Below are 24,276 nucleotides of genomic sequence, written 5' to 3'. Positions count from 1 at the left end.
TCTTCTGAGGCCTCAGGATGTGATGCTGGCTGCCGGGAGGGTGAGATCCCATTTTCTGTTAAGGACTGCAGCTCTCTGCCCAGTGTTGGTCCTCATAACCTTTGTTCTTCTTTCCTTGATTTTATATTCTCAGTGGATCTCCCTTTCCCTGGCCTCTGCAGAATGACTCCATGCTTTCCATGCTTTTTCTAGTGGATTCAGACCGTGGGTATGCCTGGTGGGCCGGAGTTAAGTCTCCATGTGGCAGAACCTCACACCTTGGGGAGGTTACAGATAAGGGTGATCCCTTCCCTTTGCCGTTGGATTTTGAATCCTGTCTGTGTTTGTCCTTTCCATATTCCCCAGCATGAGCGCTGGGGCTGCCTGTATGTGAGGTGGGCCAGGGAAAGCCACTCATGAGAAAGGGAGGACTTTTTGATGTGTACTAAACTACTTTCTCGCTTTGTCTCCCTTCTGGCCGTCAGTTTCATTGGAATTTTAAAGGGCTTACCCAAGCTAATCTTGGTGTGATTTTCTATTTTGCACGTGCATCTTTGCTAGGCGCCCCGCCCTTTTGAAAAGGTGGAGCTGTGGAGTTCACCTCTGGCCTGCCGCTGGTGTTTGAGGTTTATCTCCTTGTTCTCTGGGACAGGCGTGCGCAACGAATTAATTGAGTCGTTTGCAGCCCACTTCCGGCCTAATTGAACACCTGCCCGGCAGCTGCTGCCAGCGCGCCTGCCCGTTACCTGGTTTGCCAGCCGTCCCTGTCATGTCAGTGTCTTGCTTGTACCAGAAGATTCGGTTTTGTCACTTGCAGTTAGCTTACTGTGTCCTTCAGAGAACTGCTTTCTTCTTCACTTAATTTAAAGGTGCCAATGCATCCTCTTCTGGGACAGTCCCTCTGCATTCCCATCTTGCCACTGTCCTCCTGGTTAAGATCATGGCTGAATGGCAGCCTCATGACAGCTGCTGCGAGACCAGATGCAGAGAGAGGGTATGTGTGCATCCTGGCGTGGTTCTCATGCTCGCCTCCCTCTCCCTTGGTCCCCAGACTAAGTTTCTACCGAGTCCTTCTTAAAGTAGTGCTCACGGTTTAGAGGTAGTGAGAAATACTCTTTTAAGGGAAGGGACATAAGTTGCTTTTTCAATTAAGCCTTTACTTTGTTAGAGCCGTTTTAGGATCACAGCAATATTGAGCAGAAGGTACAGAGATTTCCCACATACCCCTGCCCCCCCATGCATGACCTCCCTCATTACCCACACACTCCCCCAGAGTGGTACGGTTGTTACAGTCGGTGAACCTACATGGACACATCATCATCACCCAGAATCCATAGTTTACCTTAATTAATTAATTACTTTTTTAAAAGTTTATTTATTTTATTTTGAGAGAGAGAGAGAGAGGGCATGAGCAGGGGAGGGACAGAGAGAGAGAGGGAGAGAGAGAATCCTAAGCAGGCTGTGTGCTGTCAGCATAGAGCCCGATGCGGGGCTCGGTCTCGTGAACCGTGAGATCATGACCTGAGCTGAAGTCAAGAGTCGGACACTTGACTGACTGAGCCACCCAGGCGCCCTCATAGTTTACCATAATGTAATACTCACTCTTGGTGTTGTACATTTTAAGAATTTGGACAAATGTATAATGACACAGATTCAGCCAATGACATATATCTGGTATTTTCACTGCCCTAAAAATCCTCTGTGCCCTGCCTATACGTCTCACCCCGACCCCTGGCAACCACGGGTGTTTTAGCGTCTCCATAGTTTTGCCTTTTTCACAGTGTCATATAGTTGGAATTATACAGTGTGAGGCCTTCTCGGATTGGCTTCCTTCATGTAGTGATATGCATTTTAAAGTCCCTCCGCGTCTTTTCATAGCTTGCTAGATCGTTTCTTTTTAGTGCCGAGTAATATTCCACTGTTTGGATGTGTCCGTTTCTTTATCCACTTACTTGCTGAAATGGATGAAGACTTGGTTGCCTCCAGGTCTTGGCAATTATGAATAAAGCTTCTAGAAACATCCCCGTGCAGGTTCTTTTGTGGACATAAGTTTTCATGTCTTTCGGGTAAATACCAGGGAGTGTGATGATTGCTGTATCATAGGGTCAAAAAACGTTTAATTTTGTAAGGAACTGCCAAACTGCCTCTGTCTTCCAGTGCCAAACTGCTTGGTATTCCCACCAGCAATGAGTGAGCATTCCTGTTGTCTACAGCCTTGCCGGCATTTGGTCTTGTCGGTGTTCTGGATTTTGGCCATTCTAATAGGTGCACAGTAATGTCTCATAATTGTGTTAATTTACATTGCCCCAATGACATATGATGTGGCAAGTCTGTTTTTGAAAGAGTGCTGACTTTGTTTGACACTAGAAGTTTATGTCTTTCCAAAGAGAAAAGTGGCTTTACTAAAAATGAGAGCCAGAGCAGAGAAACCAGTCTTCCGTGATAACAGAAAGCCTTCCTGTTCATGGCCTATGTTGGGTCTTCTCAACTCTTTTCTTTGGTTCAAAATCTCATAGCCAGCAGCATGGTTTTCAGAGGAGCCCTGGCTTAAGTGTGATTTTGTTGTTAAAAATATTGTGGAGGGGCGCCTGGGTGGCTCAGCTGGTTGAGCGTCTGACTTCAGCTCGGGTCATGATCTCACAGTTCGTGAGTTCAAGCCCCGCATCTGGCTTGCCGCTTGTTAGCACAGGGCCCATTTTGGATCTTCTGTCCCCCTTCTCCCCTATGCCCCTTTTCTGCTCGCACACGCACAAGTATGTGCTCTGTCTCTCTCTCTCAAAAATGAATAAATATAAAAAAAAATACTGTGGAGACACAGCACCCTTTGTTAACTCTTCGGTAGAATTGTGTATCTTAATTTTCTCTTCATGGTGTTCTTGGCCTTTCAAAAGCAAGTGTACTATTGGGGCATTTGGGTTCCTTCTGCCCAGATTTGAACTTATGCAAAAATGGAGTAAGACAAGAAAAACATCTGTCTTTAAAATTCTTTGATCTCATTGTGGTTTTACATTTGCTTTCAGTTTCCTTTTGGTGTTTCTGTGTAGAATTTCATATTTTAAAAGTATTTTAGCGGGTTCTTCAGAAAGTTACACTTAGAACTACCATAGGGCCCAGCAATTCCACTCTAGGTATCTTTGTGAACTGAAAACAAGGACACAGATCTTTGTCTACAAATGTTTATAGCAGCTGTGTTCATAGCACCCACTATGGAACAACCCAAATGTCTGTCAACAGATGAATGGATAAATAAAGTATGGTATATCCATGCAGTGGAATATTGTTCAGCTGCAGAAAGGCATGAATTACGGATGTGCTGCAACATGAATAGATCTCAAAAGCATTATGCTATAAGTGAAAGAAGCCAAATATTGGCCAAATATTGTATGATTCCGTTAATGTGAAATATCCAGGTGGTTGCAAGGGATTGGTGGTGGGGAGACCTGGGGATTGACCCCCTAATGGTGCAAGTTTTCTTTTGGGGTGATGAAAACATTTTGGAACTAGGTTAGGGGCAGCAGTTGTACAACATTATGAATCTCCTAAACACCCCTGAATTGAACACTTTACCTTGAATGGTTAATTTACGGTCCATGAATTTGGCCTCGAGTAAAAAATTAGGCGGGGTAACAGACAGAAAGTGCTTGGCACACAGTAAGCATTTAATAGATGTTAACTTCTAATTGATTTAACTAACTTCAGTCTTGGTTGGAGTCTGGTTTCATTTCTGCGGAAGGAGAGAATGCGGTGGACTGAGGGAGAGACACAAAATGCTGGAGGCAGAGAAATGAGTTGATTTGAGTCAGCTAGGTTGTTGTTAGACTTTTGAGGAAAGGAGACAGAAAGTCCTGTTTCCCGGATTTCTTCTAGGTAGCCACTTGCAGCCTGTGGGAGCTGGTGGAAACTCACTCCCACCAGCTCGAACAAGACAAGTTTGGGAAGCACTTTGAAAAGCATGTGGCAGGTGGCAGGCAGCGAGGGCTACAGAAGCAGTTTGATTAAATTAAAGAAGAAGGGGAAAAAAAAGCCAAACCCAAGGGAGTTGTAACAGTCCTCAGGAGGCAGCTAGAGGGAAGCACCCCCTGCCCGCCTCCCCTCCCCCCCCCTCACCCCTGCTTCCTCAGACTTGAGAGAGTGCCCTGAGGCCAGCCCGCCTCCAGTCTCTGCAGAGCCCTGGGCCTCTGGGTTCCTCCTCACAGGCTTGGTTTTGTGTGTCTGAGTACTGCTTTCTTCCTCAGAAGAAGGGACTTGAGTCATCCCCTGGGCCCGGATGAACCTTCCTGCGGTGTAGAGGACCTGCGGAGAGGCTCTGTCCCTCAGCTGTAAGGGGTGAAGGGGAGGTGGGGGGTTGGCCAGGAGGTGGTTGGGGGGGGGGGAGCTAGGCTGACTTTCACTGATGAAGAAATACAGTTTTTAGCTCTTCTTAGCACAAAATTGTGACGTGCAAAGCTCTGGTTTTAGGACGTTACTCGATGTAAATGGGTATATTGACCTCTCTCTTTCTAATTCTGTTTGCACTAAACATCTTTACTACACAATTAGCACCTTATTATGTACTGGCTTTACCAGTAGCGCCTGAGTAGTGTCAGCCCTGGTGTAGAAAGAAGAAAGATCGTTGGCCTTGGGGTCTGAAGAGCAGTAGCTTAGCAGTTGCGTGTACAGGATTTCTACTTAGTTTTAATATTTAATCTGTTAACTCTTACTGATTTTGGACCTGGCACCCCCCACCCCCGCCGCCCTTGAGGCCTGCCGAGTGTCCTTCCTGATTGGTCCCTTGTGCCCTGGACCACTGATTGACCTGACTAGGCCAGACAGGCCTCGCTCTGAAGTTATTTTTTTTTTTTTAAAGTTTTTAAAAAATTAAAAAAATTTTTATTTATTTAGTAATAAGGGCAGAATTTATTGTGAGGCCAGGATGTCCCAGAGGCTCTAAGACCATAATTACGGCCATGTAATAGGATGTAAAATGGGGTTTTTCCACAGAGCCTCCAGTACTGGGGTATCCCCTACCGAAGTGAGGCAGCCTCCTGTGTGAAAAATACAAAGGAAAAGCGTGGAACTGGTTTTACCACTCTTGGACCCCTCAGTCAGATCAAAGGTATTGGGGGTGGGAGTCAGACTGTGGAGAGGAAGAGGATTTAATGGAGAGATGTCTTTGGAGACATCTGCCATCTGTCCCATTGTACCCGCCATCATACCACCCAGCGTCTGCCTGAGGAGAGCAGAGAGGCCTTGTGGGCATCATTTCAAGCTCATGTCCCAGAAGTTTGGAACTTGAGGCCCAAGAGCCTTTCTCTCTGAGGTGGTGAAGCCGGAATGGGGCTCTGGAGCTCTGGTGGCCCGGATTTCCTGTCTGGAGGAGAAAGCTGGCCTGCCAGGGGGGTAGGAGGAACCTGCAGGCAGAGAGAAGCAGAGAGAGGAAACATCTCTGTTCATCTGCAAGTCCCCAGCTACCCTTCCTATGACAAAGTTTCTCTTTTGCCTTGGCTAATTGGAGGTGTTTTGTTTAGTTGCTTACAACCAAGGGCTCCAAATAATAGACATGGTGATCTTCAGCAACCACTGGACTTCTCTTAGCTCATCTTTTTCCTCATGTGTGCAATGGCAACAATAATTGCCTCATAGTTACTGGAGTGTTCAGATGCAATAACACGTAAGTGAAAACTTTGGGGGAATTGTAATGTAGGGAGCACAGAGGCTGTGACAGCTCTGTGATTTATTTTATTTTATTTTATTTTATTTTATTTTATTTTATTTCATTTTATTTTGTTTTTTAATTTACATCCAACTTAGTTAGCATATGGTGCAACAAGGATTTCAGGACCTTAATGCCCCTTACCCATTTAGCCCATCCCCCCTCCCGCAACCCCTCCAGCAACCCTCTGTTTGTTCTCCATATTTGAGTCTCTTATGTTTTGTCTCCTTCCCTGTTTTTATATTATTTTTGTTTCCCTTCCCTTGTGTTCATCTGTTTTGTATCTTAAAGTCCTCATGTGAGTGAAGTCATGTGATATTTGTCTTTCTCTAATTTCACTTAGCATAATACCTTCTAGTTCCATCCGCGTAGTTGCAAATGGCAAGATTTCATTCCTTTTGATTGCCGAGTAATACTCCAATATATATGTATACACACACACACACACACACACACACACACACACACACCCCACATCTTTATCCATTCATCCATTGGTGGACATTTGGGTTCTTTTCATACTCTGGCTATTGTTGATAGTGTCTGTGATCATTTTATTAACTACTTGACACTAATGAATGACTTGATTGTTCTGAAGCTGTTTGTTTCATTGTTTAACTTAAACATTCTTTCAGAAATAAAAGGTGCCCTTAGCATGTTCCATTTTTTTAATCATAGAATTAAAACAAGCGTAACCTGGACTTAGGTATTTGTAGAAGTGAGTGAATGGGTCTTGGTAAATTATGGCCTTTTCAAGCCTAATAAAAGCTTCCTCTGAGGTGAGCTCTAAATATGTCTTGGTGAGCACTGAGTATGGATTCCATATCCATGGGCTGTTCTCTGCACTTCTGTGCCAGGGAAAATAGTGCTGAAATTTTAGAGTGATTACACATTTATTTGGCTTTGAAATTAAGTCGTCTTGGGTTTGAATCCCGAAGTTTCCACTTACTAGACTATGTTGTCCTTGAGCCTCAGTCTTGTCATCTGTAAAATAGGAATAATCCAACCCTGCAGATTGAGAATTATAGGAGATAATGTACTTATCTCCTATAATATCACATATCACATATCACATACATGTCTTGTATGTGGTAGGGGCTGAGTAAATGGGGCTGTTACTATTAAAAAATGAAAGTTTTAGTTACAGTCTCAGCTAAAGGGGGTGAGACTAGAAAAATATGAATTCGAATTGACATTTAATAACAAAATCAAATCAGCACTATAAAAATCAATTTATCAAGTATTATTGGGTGTCTCGTCTGTGCAAGGGCTGTGGGTGCGGTGTAGATCAGAAGGTGTATAACACCCTTCTTGTTTGTTGGGGGAACAAGTCATAGAGTTGGACTTTGGAGGATGGCAGAGGATTGGAAACTGGGAGGCATCACACAGAAGGAACTAGAGCTGTTGGAAAAATGAGGCGAGAGAAGCGATATAAAGAATTAAACATTTAGAGTGATCTTTAGAAAAGGCCAAATGATATATACACATTATGCCTCATTCCCCCTATTTTATGTTTCCTTTGTCTTCCTGATTCCATCCCAGACCTGCTTACTATTTCTGATCAAGATGGTGAAGATCCAGACCCGTAGCGCATTCCAGACTTGAACATTTTTTTGAAGACTCATTTTCTCTGTGAACGGTTGGCTTTTTGTTGGCCCACACCTTTCAATGATCAGAATTCTCCTGGCACATTCTGCCTCCCCCCTCCCGTTTGCTCTGCTTTATTTTGGTTTCTTACAATGTAAGTGGCCTTTTGGGAATTTTATCATGTTGAATCATGGCCACTCATGCAGCAGATGTTTGTTGAACACCTACTATAGGCAGCAGGCAAGTCAGTGTGCTAGGGAGGCTTAGGGACTAGAAAGATTGATGAGACAGGGTGGTCCCTGCCTTGAAGTAGCTCACTTAGTGGAGGGAACAGATGGGCAGATGGACTCTAATTAAATGTGATTAGTGCTTTATGTTGGTCAGATAAGGAAAGACATTTGGCAGGAGCCCCAAGTCCCCAAGTCCTCCTGCAACCACTTGCTGCTGTGCTCGCTTCATGAAGGTCCACCTCCCTCAGCACAGTCTGCAAAAATGCATTCTTTATTAGGTCTGCAGTTCTGATCAGAACTATCAGAACTAACAGTCTGCAGTTCTGATGTGAGATTTCTCTGCGTGGGTCCCTGCTTGGTGAAGTGTTTAAGTGAAGGTCCCTTTTGTCACCCCCACGCACATCCTCCTCCGGGCAGGAAGTCTAGATGGGAAGAAAAGTCTAGACCCAGGAGTCTGATCTCTTCCTGTCCTCCCACACACTTACACCTGCATCTCCCCGGGCTCCCCTGTCTCAGAAATGGCACCACCATCAACCCCGAGGCCCGCAAGCCCTGTGACACCTCCCGCTCTCTCCACCCTATACCTCATTAGTCACCAAGCCCCGTCAGTTCTGTCTCCTCCTCCTGCTCTCCTCCGCTGCCACCCCAGCCGGGGCCTCCATCTCCAACTGCGGGTCATGATTCCGGTTACTGGTTATTGGGTTCTGAAGGTAATTTAGAGTTCTTTACCAGCCGAAAGTGTGTGTGTGTGTGTGTGTGTGTGTGTGTGTGCGTACGTACATACGTACTGGGTTGTAAAGTGTCTTTCCTATTCTGTAAGTTACGGTAAAAAAAAAAAAAAAAGTTGTGAAGTTTCTGTTTGACAGACATCTGTACTTTCACGTTGAGCTGCAGCCACAATAAACAACTTCTTATGAGGCAAACTGGATGATGTTCTCTAGAGCAGAGTCACATACTCTTAGGAGAGGTACAGTCTGTGTAGTCACGAGGTCTGTGCAGCCTGGTCCCTGCCGGCCTCTTGAGCCTTATAGCTCTTTCTGTCTCATGGGATTTGAGACCCCTTGGGGCCTCTGCATATGTTCCCCTGACCTCTCAGACTCAGGCCCCTCATGACCTGCCCCATGGTACCCGGAACTGCAAGTTCACAGCACTTACCAGCACTTACTACGTCTATAAAGAAATAGTTCTTTGCTCACTAGACATCTGTCTGGGGGCAGGGACACAGGCTGGCTCACATCCTCCGTCCCGAGGGCAGGGTGTGCGATGTCAATCAATGGATGCCTCCTGGGTATTCTGTTAGCTGTGGATGGTAAAGAAAGGCAGGAGTCTTATGTTTGGCAGCATTGACTGTATCTATCAAAATATTCCTCACTCTCTTTTTCTTATCCAACCTTTCCAGAAAGCATTTCTTTAATTGGCCATGTTTATTCATGTCGATGGTTCAGAATCTTGTGAGTGGGTTTTTTGTTTGTTTGTTTGTTTGTTTGAGATTATCTTTTAATTCAGTGGATTCCCAATGTCCTGTTCGAACTGGGTGAAGAGCTGTTGGCCCACATCTGTTGGGCGGGCCCTCAGTCCCTCTTGGGATGGGCAGTGTGGTCTTGTGAAAGAGTCCTAAGCCCCCAGGTCAAGTGAGAGAGGCCTCGGCCACACTGGTTCTTTGCAATTCAGCTGTGAGACTGCTTCCTAGGCCACTAAATGGGGGTGATGACAGCATACCCTCTTCCAGCCCGGCTGATCATGGCAGTCAGGGGGGAGATCAATCATGTGAAGGGTACATGACGTAGCAGTGTTGGCTGTTCAGGAAGGTGGTTTGGTTGTTTGGTTTTTGGTTTTTTTCTCCCTTCTTTCTTGGATCTCCTTGTGCTTTGCTTGACAATGTTCCCTTGTTATTGGAGAGATCCTACAGGCCCAGTGGTATCAGGCCCAACCAAGGTCAAGGGCAGTTCTCTCACCTGTCGAGTGAGTGTAGCCTGGGCCATAGCCATTCAGATTCTTTCTCTGTGTTCATATGCTGGTGATTTTTTAAAACCTTGATATTTGACCTTGGGGATTTTATGGCTTTGATTAAGTGCAATGACAACTCTGTAGTCCGCTTTGGCCCCAAAATCATAACTAAAGTGAAAATACTCACAGCTTTTTGTTTATTGAGTTTATATGCCAGATGTGTGCTCAGAGCATCTGCGATGCGTTACCTTTCCTCCCACCCACTTGGTGGAGTAAGTGGCAGATTCCTTATTTTGCAGAACAGGAAACTGAGGTCCAGTGCATTCAAGAAACTTACCGAGATCTTCTAGTTGGAGTTTTGTACAGCACCCCATTCTCATTTTAGTTACAACTACCCTGTTATCCTTTTTTAAAAATGTTTATTTATTAATTTTGAAAGAGAGAGAGAGAGACAGACAGTGAGTACAAGGAGGGGAGGGGCAGAGAGAGGAGAGGGAGGATCCCAAGCAGGCTCCACACTGTCAGCACAGAGCCCAATGCGGGGCTCGATCTCCCGACCTGGAGATCATGACCTGAGCCAAAATCAAGAGTCGGACGCTTAACTGACTGAGACGCCTAGGCGCCCCTCTTTTTTTTTCTTTCTTTTTTTAATTTAGCTGATAATTATCATAAACTCCTTGAGAGCAACTTTTGGTAGTTGTGTTTTGTCTATTCTATACTGTCTGTGTTCCTGATTGGTGTAATCCAGCTTTTTCTGGGTGAGACACTTGCTCAGGAGGCCTGGTTGTCTGGTCTGAGCCTTCCCATCCCGTACTGGGTGCTGCAGGGCTGTCCTTGGCCACGGGGGAGCTTCCTGCCCCATCTGTTCCTGCCCCACCCCCCAGGTGGTGGAGTGCGTGCCGTGCCGATAGGATGGAGTGCACACTCTGGAAATGGGAGCTGGTCTCCCCTCTTCCTGACTTTTTATTTCTAAATGCTTCTGTTGGTCTTCTCTGGGCCGCATTCATTTTCCCTCTTTACTGCTGCAGTTTATTGCTCTTTGCTGGCTCCTTTATTTTTATTTTCTAAACTTGCCTGAAATGCATCTTGATTCTGGCATCTTCAGATGTTTAGAGCCCTGCACTTTGTTGCTGATGATTTCCCTCATTTTGCAGAATTCCATTTGGTTGCAAGTCTATTTTGCAAGACTCTGCTTCTTTCCTTTCCATCATTAAATTTTAATATATTTTTTTCTGTTCCTGATCTTTTATAGAAATTTGTCTTCCATTTGTTTAGATTGTTCTAATGGCCCTTCCGTGTGTTACCGTTGGACTTCCCATCAGACTGACTTGTTTTGGGAATTGTACGTTCACAGAGCAGAGGGCCCCTTTACGGTGTCCTTGCGCTTTCTAAAGGGCAAATCTGTCCATATCATGTGGTGCTCTACACCGTTCACTGGCTCTGATAAGATCAGTTCTGAACACTTCATCACTGTGTGGGAGACCATGGGTGTCCTTCCCTGCTGCCTCTTCATCCACACCTCACCTGCCGTGACTCCTTGCTCCCCCGTATACCAGAGCAGCAGTTCTCAAACTTCCTGTTTCATAACCCCTTTAAAAATTCTTAGCAATTAATGGCTTCCCCAAAGAACTTTTAGTTATGTGGATCATATCTAGCAATATTTATTATATGAAATCCAAATTGAAAAGATTTAAAAATATTTGTTAAAATTAGTTTAAACATAGTAGTAATAAACATGATAACATAAATTTTTCATGAAAAATAACCATTTCCAAAATAAAAACGTTTAATGAGAAGAGTGACATTGTTTCACATTTGTCCAGATCTCTCTGATGTCTGCCTTCATGGGAGGCAGATGGATTCTCATAAATGCTTCTGCATTCATTCTGTTGCAATATGTTGCGTTGGTTGAACTGTACAAAGACAATACAGCCTTACACAGATATGTGGTTGGAAAATGGAGGAGTATTTTAATAACCTTTTCAGTTAGCTGTGGTAGTCTTCTTTTTTTTAAATATGAAATTTATTGTCAAATTGGTTTCCATATAACACCTAGTGCTCGTCACAGCAGGTGCCCTCCTCAGTGCCCATCACCCACTTTCCCCACCCTCTCACCCCCCATCCACCCTCAGTTTATCCTCAGTTTTTAAGAGTCTCTATGGTTTGGCTTCCTCCCTCTCTTTTTTTTCCCCCCTCCCCCTCCCCCATGGTCTTGTGTTAAGTTTCTCAGGATCTGCATAAGAGTGAAAACATGGTATCTGTCTTTCTCTGTATGACTTATTTATTTCATTTAGCATAACACTCTCCAGTTCCATCCACGTTGCTACAAAAGGCCATATTTCATTCTTTCTCATTGCCACGTAGTACTCCGTTGTGTATATAAACCACCATTTCTTTATCCATTCATCAGTTGATGGACATTTAGGCTCTTTCCATAATTTGGCTATTGTTGAGAGTGCTGCTATAAACATTGGGGTACAAGTGCCCCTAAGCATCAGCACTCCTGTATCCCTTGGGTAAATTTCTAGCAGTGCTATTGCTGGGTCATAGGGTAGATCTATTTTTAATTCTTTGAGGAACCTCCACACTGTTTTCCAGAGTGGCTGCACCAGTTTGCATTCAACTGTGGTAGTCTTTGAAACTACAACAGAGCTTGACAAGTGATAGTTTCCTAAAGGTTTGTTGCAGCTGAGAATCTGAAACCATATCAGTGAACTTTTCGTACTTTGTAATGTTAAAATCTATTGGTCCATCTTGCACTTTGGAAGGATCTTTTATGCATTTTGAAACATCATATGTTAGCCATTTGGAAAATATCACTTTTGATGATGTTACTACCACTGTTATCTGAAAAGTCTAAGAATTGGGATGCTCCAAAGCTCATAGTGACTGACACAAGGTTTTAAAAATGTTAGTTTTTGAACTCAGGGTTGATGGGGGGTGGGTGATGGGTATGAGGAGGGTACCTTTGGGGACGAGCACTGGGTGTTGTATGGAAACCAATTTGACAATAAATTTCATATATTAAAAAAAAAGTTAGTTTTTGCTTGAAAGCTCAAAAAAAATTTTTTTAGCAACAAACATCATCAACTTTCCTTGAAATAACGAGCCTACTTTGTTCATTTTTGAGAAAATTTCTACAGGTACCCACGTCTGAATAACCATAGTTTTCCTATTATTCTTTCAAATAAAAATGGTGCTCCATGAGAAAGAGTGGCTAATCCGACTTGCAGCTCAGTCACACAAGTGCTGTTTTCTTCCCGATAACCATCATACTTTGGCTGGCAGCAGAAGGGCTTTATAGGTCTTACTATTTTGTCAGATGGGATATTAAAACGATGTGTACTAAAGAGTCAGTATTTGATCAATTAATAGTTTTTACTGCTTCATCAAGGACACTCTTAGGTGAAATTGACTTTTTTTTCGTAAACTGTGAATGTGTGGCAATAGGGCAAAGAGTGTCTGCTAATATGGTCCGATGCCACTCCGTGATTCTTGCTAAGGCACCAGCAGTTTTACCCGCCCTTTCCTTTGCACCATCAGTGCAAGTGTCAACAGAACTTGAAGGTCGTTTTGACCTTGCGCCACCCACAAAGGTTCTTGGACCATACTTTGAAAAACAGACTGTCTTCATTCATCTGTACACAACGGACTCTCTTGCTTCCCATCTGCCTGGAACACTTGTCTTCACCAACTCTCCATCCTTGCGTGCAAGTGTATATACACACATACATACATATACATGTTTATATATATACACACATACCCAGCTCTACTAATCATGTGTTCACGGGTCTCTCCCAGTAGACTGTAGACTGTGAGCGAGGTTTCATATTTATCTTGGTGGCGGTAGCTCCAAGTACTATACCTATTAAGTGCTGACTCGTTCAGTGTTGGCTCTTTTCATCATCATCGTATCATTATTGCAAGGGCTTAATAAATGTATTTGAACAAATGAAGAGTTTGGGTTAGTATTTTTCCAGAATTTCTTTAGAATATTGGTTCAGTAAGCGTTAAGCTTGAAGGGCATCTGTGGTTAACTTGATTTAGGGATGCTCAGGCAGGTTTTTAGTCGAAGGATTTCTCAGATCCTTCATTGTATAATGTGCATTGTGAATCTTGAAGGGGGGTAGAAGGCAATAGACTGTAGTATTTCCCAAGTTGAATAACATGTGAATGTCCTTTTCTTGGCGTATCTCTTAGAAATAGGTTTCTTATAATTTTCCTTGGGAAATCATTGTGTAGCCTGACTTTTCCACTTTTACAGATGAGGAAACTGATTACCTGTGTTCATTCATGCATTAATTTATATCTCAGATAGTTTATAAGTACCTTCTAAGATTAGGTGCTAGTGGATTTAGGCATGCAGTGCAAGCAAAAAAAAAAAAAAAGACTTGGAGAAAATGCTCATATATTATTTGTATTGAGTAGATGGTCAGGTCGGAGATTCAAGTATGCGTCAGCTGGTGACCCGAAATTACAAGTGGTATGACAGTGATATGTAGGGAGGTACACAGCACTAAACCACTTGCTTTTTATCTTCTCCATTTTCAAGGCTCAGCCCATCCTGTTTAGGTATTCCTGTCTACACTTTGCCACTGCCGGTATCCCTGTGATCCAAATGACTAATGAAGATCATTAGGATGTGGGCTGTTTGCCCAAACGTATCATCTGAGAGGATAGTGTGTCCGAGATGAGGTCTTTTAAAATGTCAGCCAACCTCCACTTAGTGCCTGGCACATAGTAGGTGTGTGTTTATGTTGATTGTCTGAACAAAGAATGAATGCACGTGCCCTGAAAAATCTGAGACTCAAGGACAGATTCCACGCTGTGGTCTCATCACCCCAGTGCCTGGACTCGCTGCACTGTGCAGGGTGAGCTGAATAAAACCAAATGATGTGCTGTTCATGCTTCGCTGCTCTGATCTGGCGCTTTCTGGAGGGGACTAGTGACTCTTCCCTTCTCTTAGGCTCAAAACAAAAGGCACAACATATCCTACTTTCTATTTTGATCCAGTACTGCCCAGACATGGGGGAAAATGTTAATACAATCTTTATGCGAATATATTAAATCAAAGGGCGTGATATTGATATGGTAAAATTGGCCTTTGGTCTTCTGATTGCCTGGACAGATGACAGCAGGAGGCTTTGGAGTCAGGACTTCAGTAAGAAGCTTAACCTACTGTTTAACTTGCTGTTTCATTCTATGAAGTCACCTACAGAGAAATCAAACATTTACATGGTTATTAACCAGTGCCTTTGGTTCTTGGCATGCAGCTCACACCACTTTGGGCTGGATGAGCTCTGGGAATGCAGAGAAGTCCCCCTTTTCCCCACTCCCCGCACCCTCTCATATGGCTCGATGGGCAGGAAAACATTCACCAGCTCAGATTATCCTTTTGTTTCAAAGCCTGAAACTTTTTCAGCCACATTATGTTCCTACCAGAGTCTGAAGATTAATAGGCTTTAGAGAGGCCGAGGGTTGAGTGGAGTCACTTCAAGAACGGCTTGCATCTGGATTCCTGATTTTTCAGGTGTTGTTCTGAGACTGAATTAAGAAATGTTCTACTTGGGGAGTTTTGGCCCTCTTGATTTCTAATTTTTGTGATTGAGTTAGAGGTGCAGAAATATCATATGAGTTGCTAATTTAAAAAAAAAATAATTTTATTTCCTTTGTAAAAGTAATTCACGCTAATTGTAGAAACTTGGAAAAATATCAAAAGGCATAATGCTGAAAATTACCCATAATTCTAGTACTCAAGAGATAATCACTACAAACCATTTTGTTGTATTTGCATGTATTTTTGTATGCATAATTAAGATCATTGTGTATAAATTTCAATTTCTACTTTCTCTATTTAACATAAGAATATTTTCTCTTGCATTGAGAGCAGTACAACATAGGAGCTTATGTTAGTTTCCTGTGGCTGCTGTAACAAATTGTCTCCAGTGGGGAGACTTAAAACAGCAGAAATTTATTCTTTCACATTTCAGGAGACCAGAAGTCCAAATCGAGATGTAGGCAGGGCTGTGCTCCCTCTGGAGGCTTGAGGGAGAATCCATTCCTTGTCCTACGCAGCTTCTGGTGGCTGCTGGCATTCCTTGGCATGTGGCCTCATCTATCCCATATCAGCCTTTGTTTTTACATGCCTTCCGTGTGTGTGTGTGTGTGTGTGTGTGTGTGTGTGTGCGCGCGCGCGGGAGTGCGTGTAATCTCTGCCTCTCATGAGGACACTGGTGATGGCCTCTAGGGTCCACCCAGATAATTGAGGCAATCTCTTCATCTTAAGATTCTTATCTTTTTTAAATGTTTATTTTTGAGAGAGAGAGAGAGAGAGAGAGAGAGCGCGCGCGCATGCATGAACAGGGGAGGGGCAGGGAGGGAGGGGAACAGAGGATCTAAAGTGGGCTCCGTGCTGACAGCAGAGAGCCTTATGTGGGGCTCGAACTCATGAACTGATATCGTGACCTGAGCTAAAGTCAGATGCTTAACTGACTGAGTGACCCAGGCACCCCAAGGTTCTTATCTTAATCCCATCCGCAGAGACCCCTTTTCTTCCTTTTTTTTTTTTAACGTTTATTCATTTTTGAGAGACAGAGATAGAGTGCGAGTGGGGGAGGGGCAGAGAGAGAGAGAGAGAGAGAGAGAGAGAGAGAGAGAGACGCAGAATCCAAAGCAGGCTCCACGGTCTGACCTGTCAGCACAGAGCCTGATTCAGGGCTGGAATTCGTGAACCGCAAAATCATGTCCTGAGCCCAAGTCGGACACTTAACCAACTGAGCCACCTGGGCGCCCTAGAGACCCTTTTCTATAGAAGGTAACATGTACAGGTTCCAGGGTTAGGTCATGATATCTCTGGGGCCAGTTTTTAGCCTACCACAGGGTTTAAGAGCATGGACTTTGGAGTCAGACTGGGTGGGCTCAAACCCCAATGCTGTCTCTTACTAGCAGGATTTCCATGGGCAAGTGTCTTAACTCTTGGTGTCTCCATTTTCTGATCTATAATGTGGGAATAAGAAGCTTGTGATAATGCCTGGCCCATGTAAGGATCAGCTGTTATTCTTAGAAATGTCATTTTCATGAAAAGTTCTTTGTAAAATGTCATTTTAATGTCTGCATAAATCCTTATTTATGAATATACCATAATTTATTTAATCATTTCCTTTTGTTGGTTATTAAGTTTATTTCCAGTTTTTTTTTCTTATCAGTGTATAACACTACATGGATACCTTTGAGCATTAAGTTTGTCCTCGCTTCTAATTCATTCCCTAATGCAGAGTTCTGAAAATGGAATTATAATGTCAAAGGGTTTGTACTGTTTAAGCTGCTTAATAAAAATTTCCAAATTGCTTTCCAGAAAGATTGTGCCTGTTATACTCCTACTAGTAGTTGAATGATGAGAATGCCCATTTTACTGTGGCCATACCTGCATCGAGTGTTATCATTTTAAACATTTTCAGGTATTTTTGACATCGTCTGCCCTTTAAAGCTGAAATGTAACATAGCAAAGGGACTCAACATAATGGTTCCTTTAGCAAGGAGTATTCTTGCAAGGCAAGAAAACTTCTAATGAGAAATGATGCCCTTGCTTTGTCAAGTCTCCAAGTGCTTTCTCCATTTTGTTATGAAGCCTGAGTGTTTTCCTGAGTGCTTTTGAGGTTACAGGGAGGGGTGTTGGGGAGAGGATATGTTACTGGCAGGACAGTGCTAGGTTCACAAGGATTTTAGCAGAAGAGTTTCATTTCTGATCTCAAACGTGGACATTGAAAACTCTGAAAACACTTGAACAGAACACAGATCAATTTAATTACTTTACAGCTAAAGCTGCTTGAAGGACAGAAAGCTGGGATAAGGAAGGGCCAGCTATTCCACTGCCTGCCAGAGAATGTGGGAGACCAGCTTGGGAAGGGCTGACGGAAAGTCTGTACCTGTTCTTGTACCCCTGCCTCCTGTTAGCCTCCTTCCCTTTCCTGGGGGCTGCCCATTGCAATCTGATCTTGTCCAACCCAGGCCTCAGGGCTGTAGAGGAAAGTGAAAGACAGGGTGGGGTCTTCTTTCCCCCAGTGGTGATCTGATACGAGTGTTCAGTGCATACCAGGTACAGCTGGTCACGCACAAATTCGGCAATATCCATCCCAGTTATGGGGGGGTTAAATGGTATCCCCAAAGGTGTGCCCAAATCTTTCTTAGAAAAAGGGTCTTTGTAGACGTGATTGAAAGAAGGATTTGGAGGTGAGACCATTTTGGATTATCCAGGAGGGCCTTAAGTGCCATCACAAGTGTGCTTATAAGAGAGAGAAAGAGGGAGATTTCACACACACACAGAAGGCAGTGACACGGGGGAGAGGTGCGGCCACAAGCCAAGGAATGCCGATGGCCACCAGAAGAAGCTGGGAGAGGCAGGGCATAGATTGTCCCCTAAAGTCTCTGAAGGGATTGTGGCCCTTGCCTCCACTTTGATTTCAAGCCCCGAGGACTGTGAGAGAATAGATTTTTGTTGTTTCGGGCCACCCAGTTAGCGAGAATTTGTTATGGCAGCTACAGGAAACTCCTGTACCAATCTGTGCTTCACTCAGCAAGGATGCCCCGCTCATCATGTGCTTGGCTGTGTGGAAGTATCGTATGTTGTCCCAGCTTCTCAGCGTCTCTGATTTCTGTGCTCACCTTGTCGTGAACCAGCAGCGAAGAGTTGGTGGATGACCGCCTTTGAGTAGCCGTGGGGTCTAGTTTCCCTCGTTTCATGGATGAGGAAACCGACGCCCAGAGAGGAAGTGGTGGGACAGAGATGACTGGTGGGAATGGAGAGACTGTGGGGGGCTGTGGTAGCGGCCTCCTGGGGGCCAGGCCTGGGCTCAGCAGCCTGTTCTGACGGTCAACTGGTGTCCCTGCTCCTGCTCAGTGAAAGCCTACTCCCGGTAAGCACCTGGAGTGCTGAGCTGCTTAGAAGGTCCAGAAGCCAGGAGAATCTTGTGAAGCCTTTGCTGCCGTTAACCAACAGCAGCAGGCAAAGGATTCTGTCAAGGGTAAAGGTCACGGCTTGCTGTTGACTTAATTTCTAGTCTCTGTGGTTTGGGTCATGTTTTCCCTCTGCAGCCCATTTTTAAACTTTCTACATTTTCTGAGTGGTAATTATTTCTTAGAGAAAGAACATGGGATTAGACTACAATCATCTTGACTTCTGCTGTTTGAATGCAGTCCATCCAACTGAACTCAGCATTCAGGGCCCCTGAAGAACCTTCCCCTTTCCACTCCTGCCTCTCACCCCTCCCTTTCCCACATCTTTATCTCTGAGCGTCACCAAGATCATCACTCCCTGGCAGAGGGGGAGGAAGAGGTTAGATTTATGAAACCTTACAGTGGGTGAATTCATGGTTGACCAACTCAAGAACCAATGGAAAAATACGGCAAGGGGATAGTAGGCATACATATTTGAAGCTTTCAGAAGTTTACATTCATTAAGATAGACTATAAAAGCAGCACAAACAGCCTTATCAGTCCCTAGTATGTGAGCTAAGTCATCTGGTCTACCACTCAGCGCAGCTAAGCCACCAGATGACTATAGCCACATATGTAAACCAGGCAAGACCAGAGAAAAACTACCTGGCTGAGCCCAGCACTAATTGTTGACCCACCAAACCATGAATAATAATAATGTTTATTGTTTTAGACCAAAAAAAAACCCACGGTAAATCAACTTTCAAATTATTACACTTCTTATAGTTACTCAATTGTTCCTTATTTGCTATAGAAACTTTTCAGTCTCCTACCTCTGTATTTTCAATTAAATTCTTACTTGCTTTGCTTTGTTATGGGAAATGCCCATATTAAGAGCCCCTTTCCCCCAGTGTCTGGGCCTCCATCTTAATGTTTAATACAGCTGGGATTTTATGAATTATATCTGTTGGATCTCCTCTCTGGGTCTCACACACCCCTCTCATCCTTCGCTCTCAGCTATTATGGGACAGTACTTGAGAGTCCCGGGTCACTTTCTCCCATCTTCTTTTATTTTTCCCGAGACTTTGTTCCAAAAGCCTCTGTTTCTTCACTCTCTGCTCTGTTCTTTTTCTGGTCCTGTCCCTGGATCCATCATTCTTAAATCGTTGATTCTCGGTCGCAAGGAACAGAAATGCTCTCAGGCCAGCTGACCTCAGCAGAGGGTTTGTTGTAGGAATCTCGGGAATGCAGGGAGCATAGTGTGACCAGCCTGCTGGGGACTGGAGCGGGAAGGCCCCTTAATCCAGAGGCTGCATGTTGTACAGTCCTGCTCACCTCCTGTGTGTGTGTGTGTGTGTGTGTGTGTGTGTGTGTGTGTGTGTTTCCCTGGATAAGGGCTCACCACTGCTCGCCTAAGTTTGCACATCTTCATCCTCAGATGAGCAAGGGAGGAAGCAGTGTAGCTGACCCTGGCAAGAGTCCCTCCCCAAGCCAGTCAGTTTGGGGAGGGGAGCCACAAGACCACCCTCTCAGCGTGGCCTGGGGGGGAGAGTATCCCCAAAAAGGGGTCTGTGTAGGGGTAGCTCCCCAAAACCTATGATACCTCTTATTTTGATTTCTCAACAGGAATAACCCAAGTCACCTTTACTGGAAATCAGTTTGCTGAAAGCCTTGAAACTGCAGTTCTTGGAGTTGAAGAAAAGGTAAACAGAAGGAAATTTGTACCTACTAAAGTTCTCTTATGAGGGAAACCATTGTTGGGGAGGGATTACTGTACCCCTCATTCCTCAGACATGCCCAGTCCTGTATGTACTGTTTGCCCCCATGCTGTCTGCCTGGCCAGGTTCCTGTTGATCCCTGAAGGCCTTTATCAGGTGTCACTTCCCCACAAATCAGGCCTTTTTTATCCCCTCCCGGCTGATAGCGCTTCTCCTGTTTTGGAATCCCTATATCCTATCTCCTCACTGGCGGGTACCATAACGAGCTTTACATTATCACTTGTGCCCCTCCCCCGTCCCATCTTCATCCGTGGCTCCTTCTCTGTGAACCTCCCGTCACCACCATCTGGGTATTTCCACACCTGATTATAGTTGCGTGTTTGCACGTTGGCCGTAATGAGCTCTTGGAGGGTGCATCTGAGTTGTGCCTGGATGCTGAACAGAGTCTCATCTCAGCCTTCCCCACTAGACAGGCAGTTCCTGTATGGATTCACTCTGCACCTTTACCACTCCACCCTTGTTAGGGGCCTTCACTATCATTTTCAAATTGATTCTGTTCTTTGAGCATCCATCAGAAATTGCTACTCTCTAGATGTCCTTTCTCTTTGGGCTACTGGTGACATGAAGCTAATAGCAAAGCTTCTGTGTCTGATTTTTAGTTTTTATGGGCAAATATGGGCCCACATTAGGAGCAGTAATCCAGAAATTGAAAGGGAGGGGAGGTGTCCTCCCATCTACTGGATGGCAGACCTCCTCCTCCATCCATCTGTATGATCTTCTGAGCTGCTTCAGTCAGCAGACAGTTGCATCTTAACCCACGTCCCTGCTCCAGACCTTTTGCTTTAAGCGAATGAGTCAGCAGGTTCCTTTTCCCAAACTGTTTACTGCACTGCTAAGTCTCCTCAAGAAGTTTCTTATTGATCTTCCCAGTTTATGGGTCACCGTTCACATAGAGTGCTTGCCTGCCCCTCTCCTCCCCTCCAGTAACCACAGTGGTCTCTTACCTTTGCACGGGGTGCTTCAACACAGTGCACCAGGTCGTCTTCTCCCGCCAGTCCTAGGGAACAGGCAGGGGCAGCTGGAACCTTCTCACATTCAGTCAGGAACAGGCTCAGAGCAGTTAGATGTCTTGCATCGGGTCATATTGCGGGCGTGAAAGGAGTTCAGCTTTTCCCTCCCCTGCACCGTGTCAGCCCTTCCCCTGGAAAGCCACTGCTGCCATCACAAAACCTGGGGCCCTGTCTCTTCCACAACCCCAGGGTTCCTCCCACCGAGAGGACCCTTGACCCTCTGTTAAGACATGAAGCCTGACCCTGGTGTTCCCCCCACCTCAGCTGGGCCACTTTCTTAAAAAAGTAGTTCTCTTCCTTCCAGGACCCTCCAGTCAGTCCTGTAAGTTTTATTTTTGTTTGGGCTTATTTAAAGGCAGGAAATTTAATTAGTTTACATTGATACTTACTCTAGGAGTAAACTGAAAGACACTAACAGGGGTTTCATCTCACTGTATCTAATGATGTCCCCCCCCCACCCGCCTTCTCCTTTAAATAGTTGCAAATGCTTCTGTTAATCAAGGCGGCAGAGCACAGTGCTTTATTGCCATGTGGAATTGTTTAGTTCACTGTGATTTTTAAAAAATGGCTCAAATTTTAATTAGAAGGCAGATTGTTAAATGACATTTGATTTGTCCTTTGATGGGGGACTTGGAAAACAGACCCATCATGATAGGAAAGCAGGTTCTAGTCCAGAAGGAGGCATATTAACTTAAGAGCAGGATGTGATTTCAGTGAGTCATTGTTTTCCTAAAATAGGCTGTCTTCTCTGGTCTTTTGTTAAGAGAGAGAGACCTTTCTCTGCATCTGATACCACCTTAGATTAGCATTTCCCTAGGAGAGAGTCTGACTTGGAACCCCCTATACAGGGTGGTACTCCCAGTGGTATAACCGGCAGGGCACAGGACTAGCTACTAAGACCTTCTGCTGGGACTCCGTGAAAACGTCACTATCGAGAAATCTGCAAACCTATTAGGATGCCTGTAATTGAAGAAAATATTGGTCTACATACTTTACTTCCTTTTGTGGTAGGATGCAAAATATCATTTATCATGTTACTGTTAAAGTTACTGCTTTCCTGGCCCCACAGCTGGTATCGGCATCACTACTGAGGGTCATCATAGAAGTGGCCTGTGTGGGTGAACTTGGCACCATAAACTCCTTATGTGGTGCCCCAGCACAGTAGCAGGACATCCAAGCACCTCGGAGGGTGGTGGGAAGGGTCACCAGCGAGAAAGGCCCAGGCATCCATCGTTCCACATGACTCCTCTGTGCTTTATAGGACATTTTATACCTACTACAGCAGCTAGGTAACTTGAGTGTCTTGTGGGTACTCCAAGCTCACCGGGTCCAAATTTTATCTCTTGGTCTCTTTCTAACACAGCCCCTTTGCAGACTCCCCTAACCCCCATCTCATTAGAGTGTGCAGCTGTTAACTCGCTTTTTCAAGCCAGAAACCGAGGAGTCGTCTGTTAACACTCACCTTTCTCTGCCTCCAGATCCCCAAGTCCTTGAGATGCCCTTAATGTAGATCTCGAATTCATCTGTTGCCCTCCCTTGTCCACCCCCGAAGTCCAGTGACACCAGTAGGCCTTCACTGCAAAGGCCTTTGAATTGCTTGCCCTGTTCCCACTTTCCTTCCATTCTGCTCATCACTTTGGACCCAGCGTGGTCTTTAAAATACTTGTCATGTCACCTCACTCCTTGCTTAAACCTGCCAGTGACCTCCTCCTGCACATGGATGAATCCCAACATGCCTAGCATGGCACACAGAGAGGACTGCATGGTCTGGGCCCCAGGCCTGGCGAGAGGTCTCACAGCATTGGTGACATCACGTTCAGGTAGCTTGTGAGACGCTTTAACCTTTCACTCTTGACTTCTTTGGCAGGCTGCAATGATTCTGATTTTCCAAGTCATTTTTCAGGCTGGCAGCTGGCAAAGGTGTCCTTAGAATGGATGTTGTGTTCTGGAAAGTGATACAGGGAGTGATTTCTTCCTCCAAACCCCACAATCTCAACTTTTAGAATACAGAGGTGGGCCACTATTTCATTTGGAACTTTAATAAGCAAATAACCAGTATGTAATCGGCTGGAATTTTAATACCCCTGCTACTCTCCAAGTAGCCTTCCTTCCAGATATTTCGATGTAAAAACATGTGCAGCCTTTAGGTCCAGAAATCATGATTAAAACTTGGTTCTAAGTCAGCAGAAGAAAAGACTGACATTCTATAGGGGAAAAAAGAAACTAAATATTAGTGCACAGCTTTTTCTTTTTAAACACCTTTCTCCTACGCTGAAGCCTACTTGTTTTCCTTACCTTAACCTGAACTTTAAAAAAATTTTTTTTAATTTATTTTTGAGAGAGCGAGAGCAAGCACACATGCTCATGAGCAGGAGAGAGGGGCAGAGAGAGAGAGAGAGAGAGAGAGAATCTTAAGCAGGCTCCATGTGAAGTCTGATATGGGGCCCGATCCCACGACCCTGGGATCATGACCAGAGTAGAAGTCAAATCGGATGTTCAACCAACTGAGCCACCCAGGCACCTCTAACCTTGAGTGTTTGAACCATGTACACACAAACACACTTGAAAAGGGAAATCTGTCTTAATTGAGTGACACTCTCTGCTCTCCTCAGGCCTTCCATTCAAGGTAATTAATGGGAATCCTGAAACCCCAGCTTTAGTTCTGGTACACTATGACCTCAAATTCAGACAACTTTTCTGTGATCTTGAATTTGAAACTTTTAATGATACCGGGTTGATAGTTCACTCTGATGTGTTGCAAGCAAATGGGAATACCAGGCAAGGTGATGCTAATACAGTGTGATGGGCACTATGATGTTGTTACCAGGTGTCATGGGAGCACAGAGATGAGCCCCTTATCCACCTTAGGGCCTGAAACGTTGTGAAATACTCTTAAGAGAGCATGGCCCACGAGATGGGTCTTGAAGGAGGAGTCTGCCAAGTGGGAGGAGTGACTGGGAGAAAAGAGGTGGAAAAGGGCATTTCAGACAGCGGCATGGATGGAGGCCCGGGAGGTCAGCAAGAGCATGGCACAGCCAGAGAGCTAGCTGTACAATGGTTGTGGCCCCTGCAGGTAAAGGCATGGGGGGTGGGGGTGCTGAATGGTGTGCCGGGGGCCT

The 24,276-nt window shown here is 44.7% G+C and overlaps 1 long non-coding RNA gene across 2 annotated transcripts in view; it reads left to right on the top strand.

The window, feature by feature from the left end:
- Positions 1-440: 440 nt before the first annotated feature.
- LOC125938370 (uncharacterized) overlaps positions 441-24,276 on the top strand; it is a 41,086-nt gene continuing 17,250 nt past the window's right edge. The window contains exons 1-2 of one of the 2 annotated variants that reach the window (XR_007462687.1): positions 441-4,298; positions 19,996-20,072. This is a non-coding gene — a long non-coding RNA (uncharacterized LOC125938370). Of the gene's footprint in view, positions 4,299-5,775; positions 8,199-19,995; positions 20,073-24,276 lie in introns of those variants that run through there. The other variant, XR_007462686.1, reaches the window with a different exon arrangement.

Source organism: Panthera uncia, chromosome D1 (genome assembly GCF_023721935.1).
Source record: "Panthera uncia isolate 11264 chromosome D1, Puncia_PCG_1.0, whole genome shotgun sequence".
Lineage (NCBI taxonomy): Eukaryota > Metazoa > Chordata > Mammalia > Carnivora > Felidae > Panthera > Panthera uncia.
This window is presented reverse-complemented; position numbering and strand designations above follow the sequence as displayed.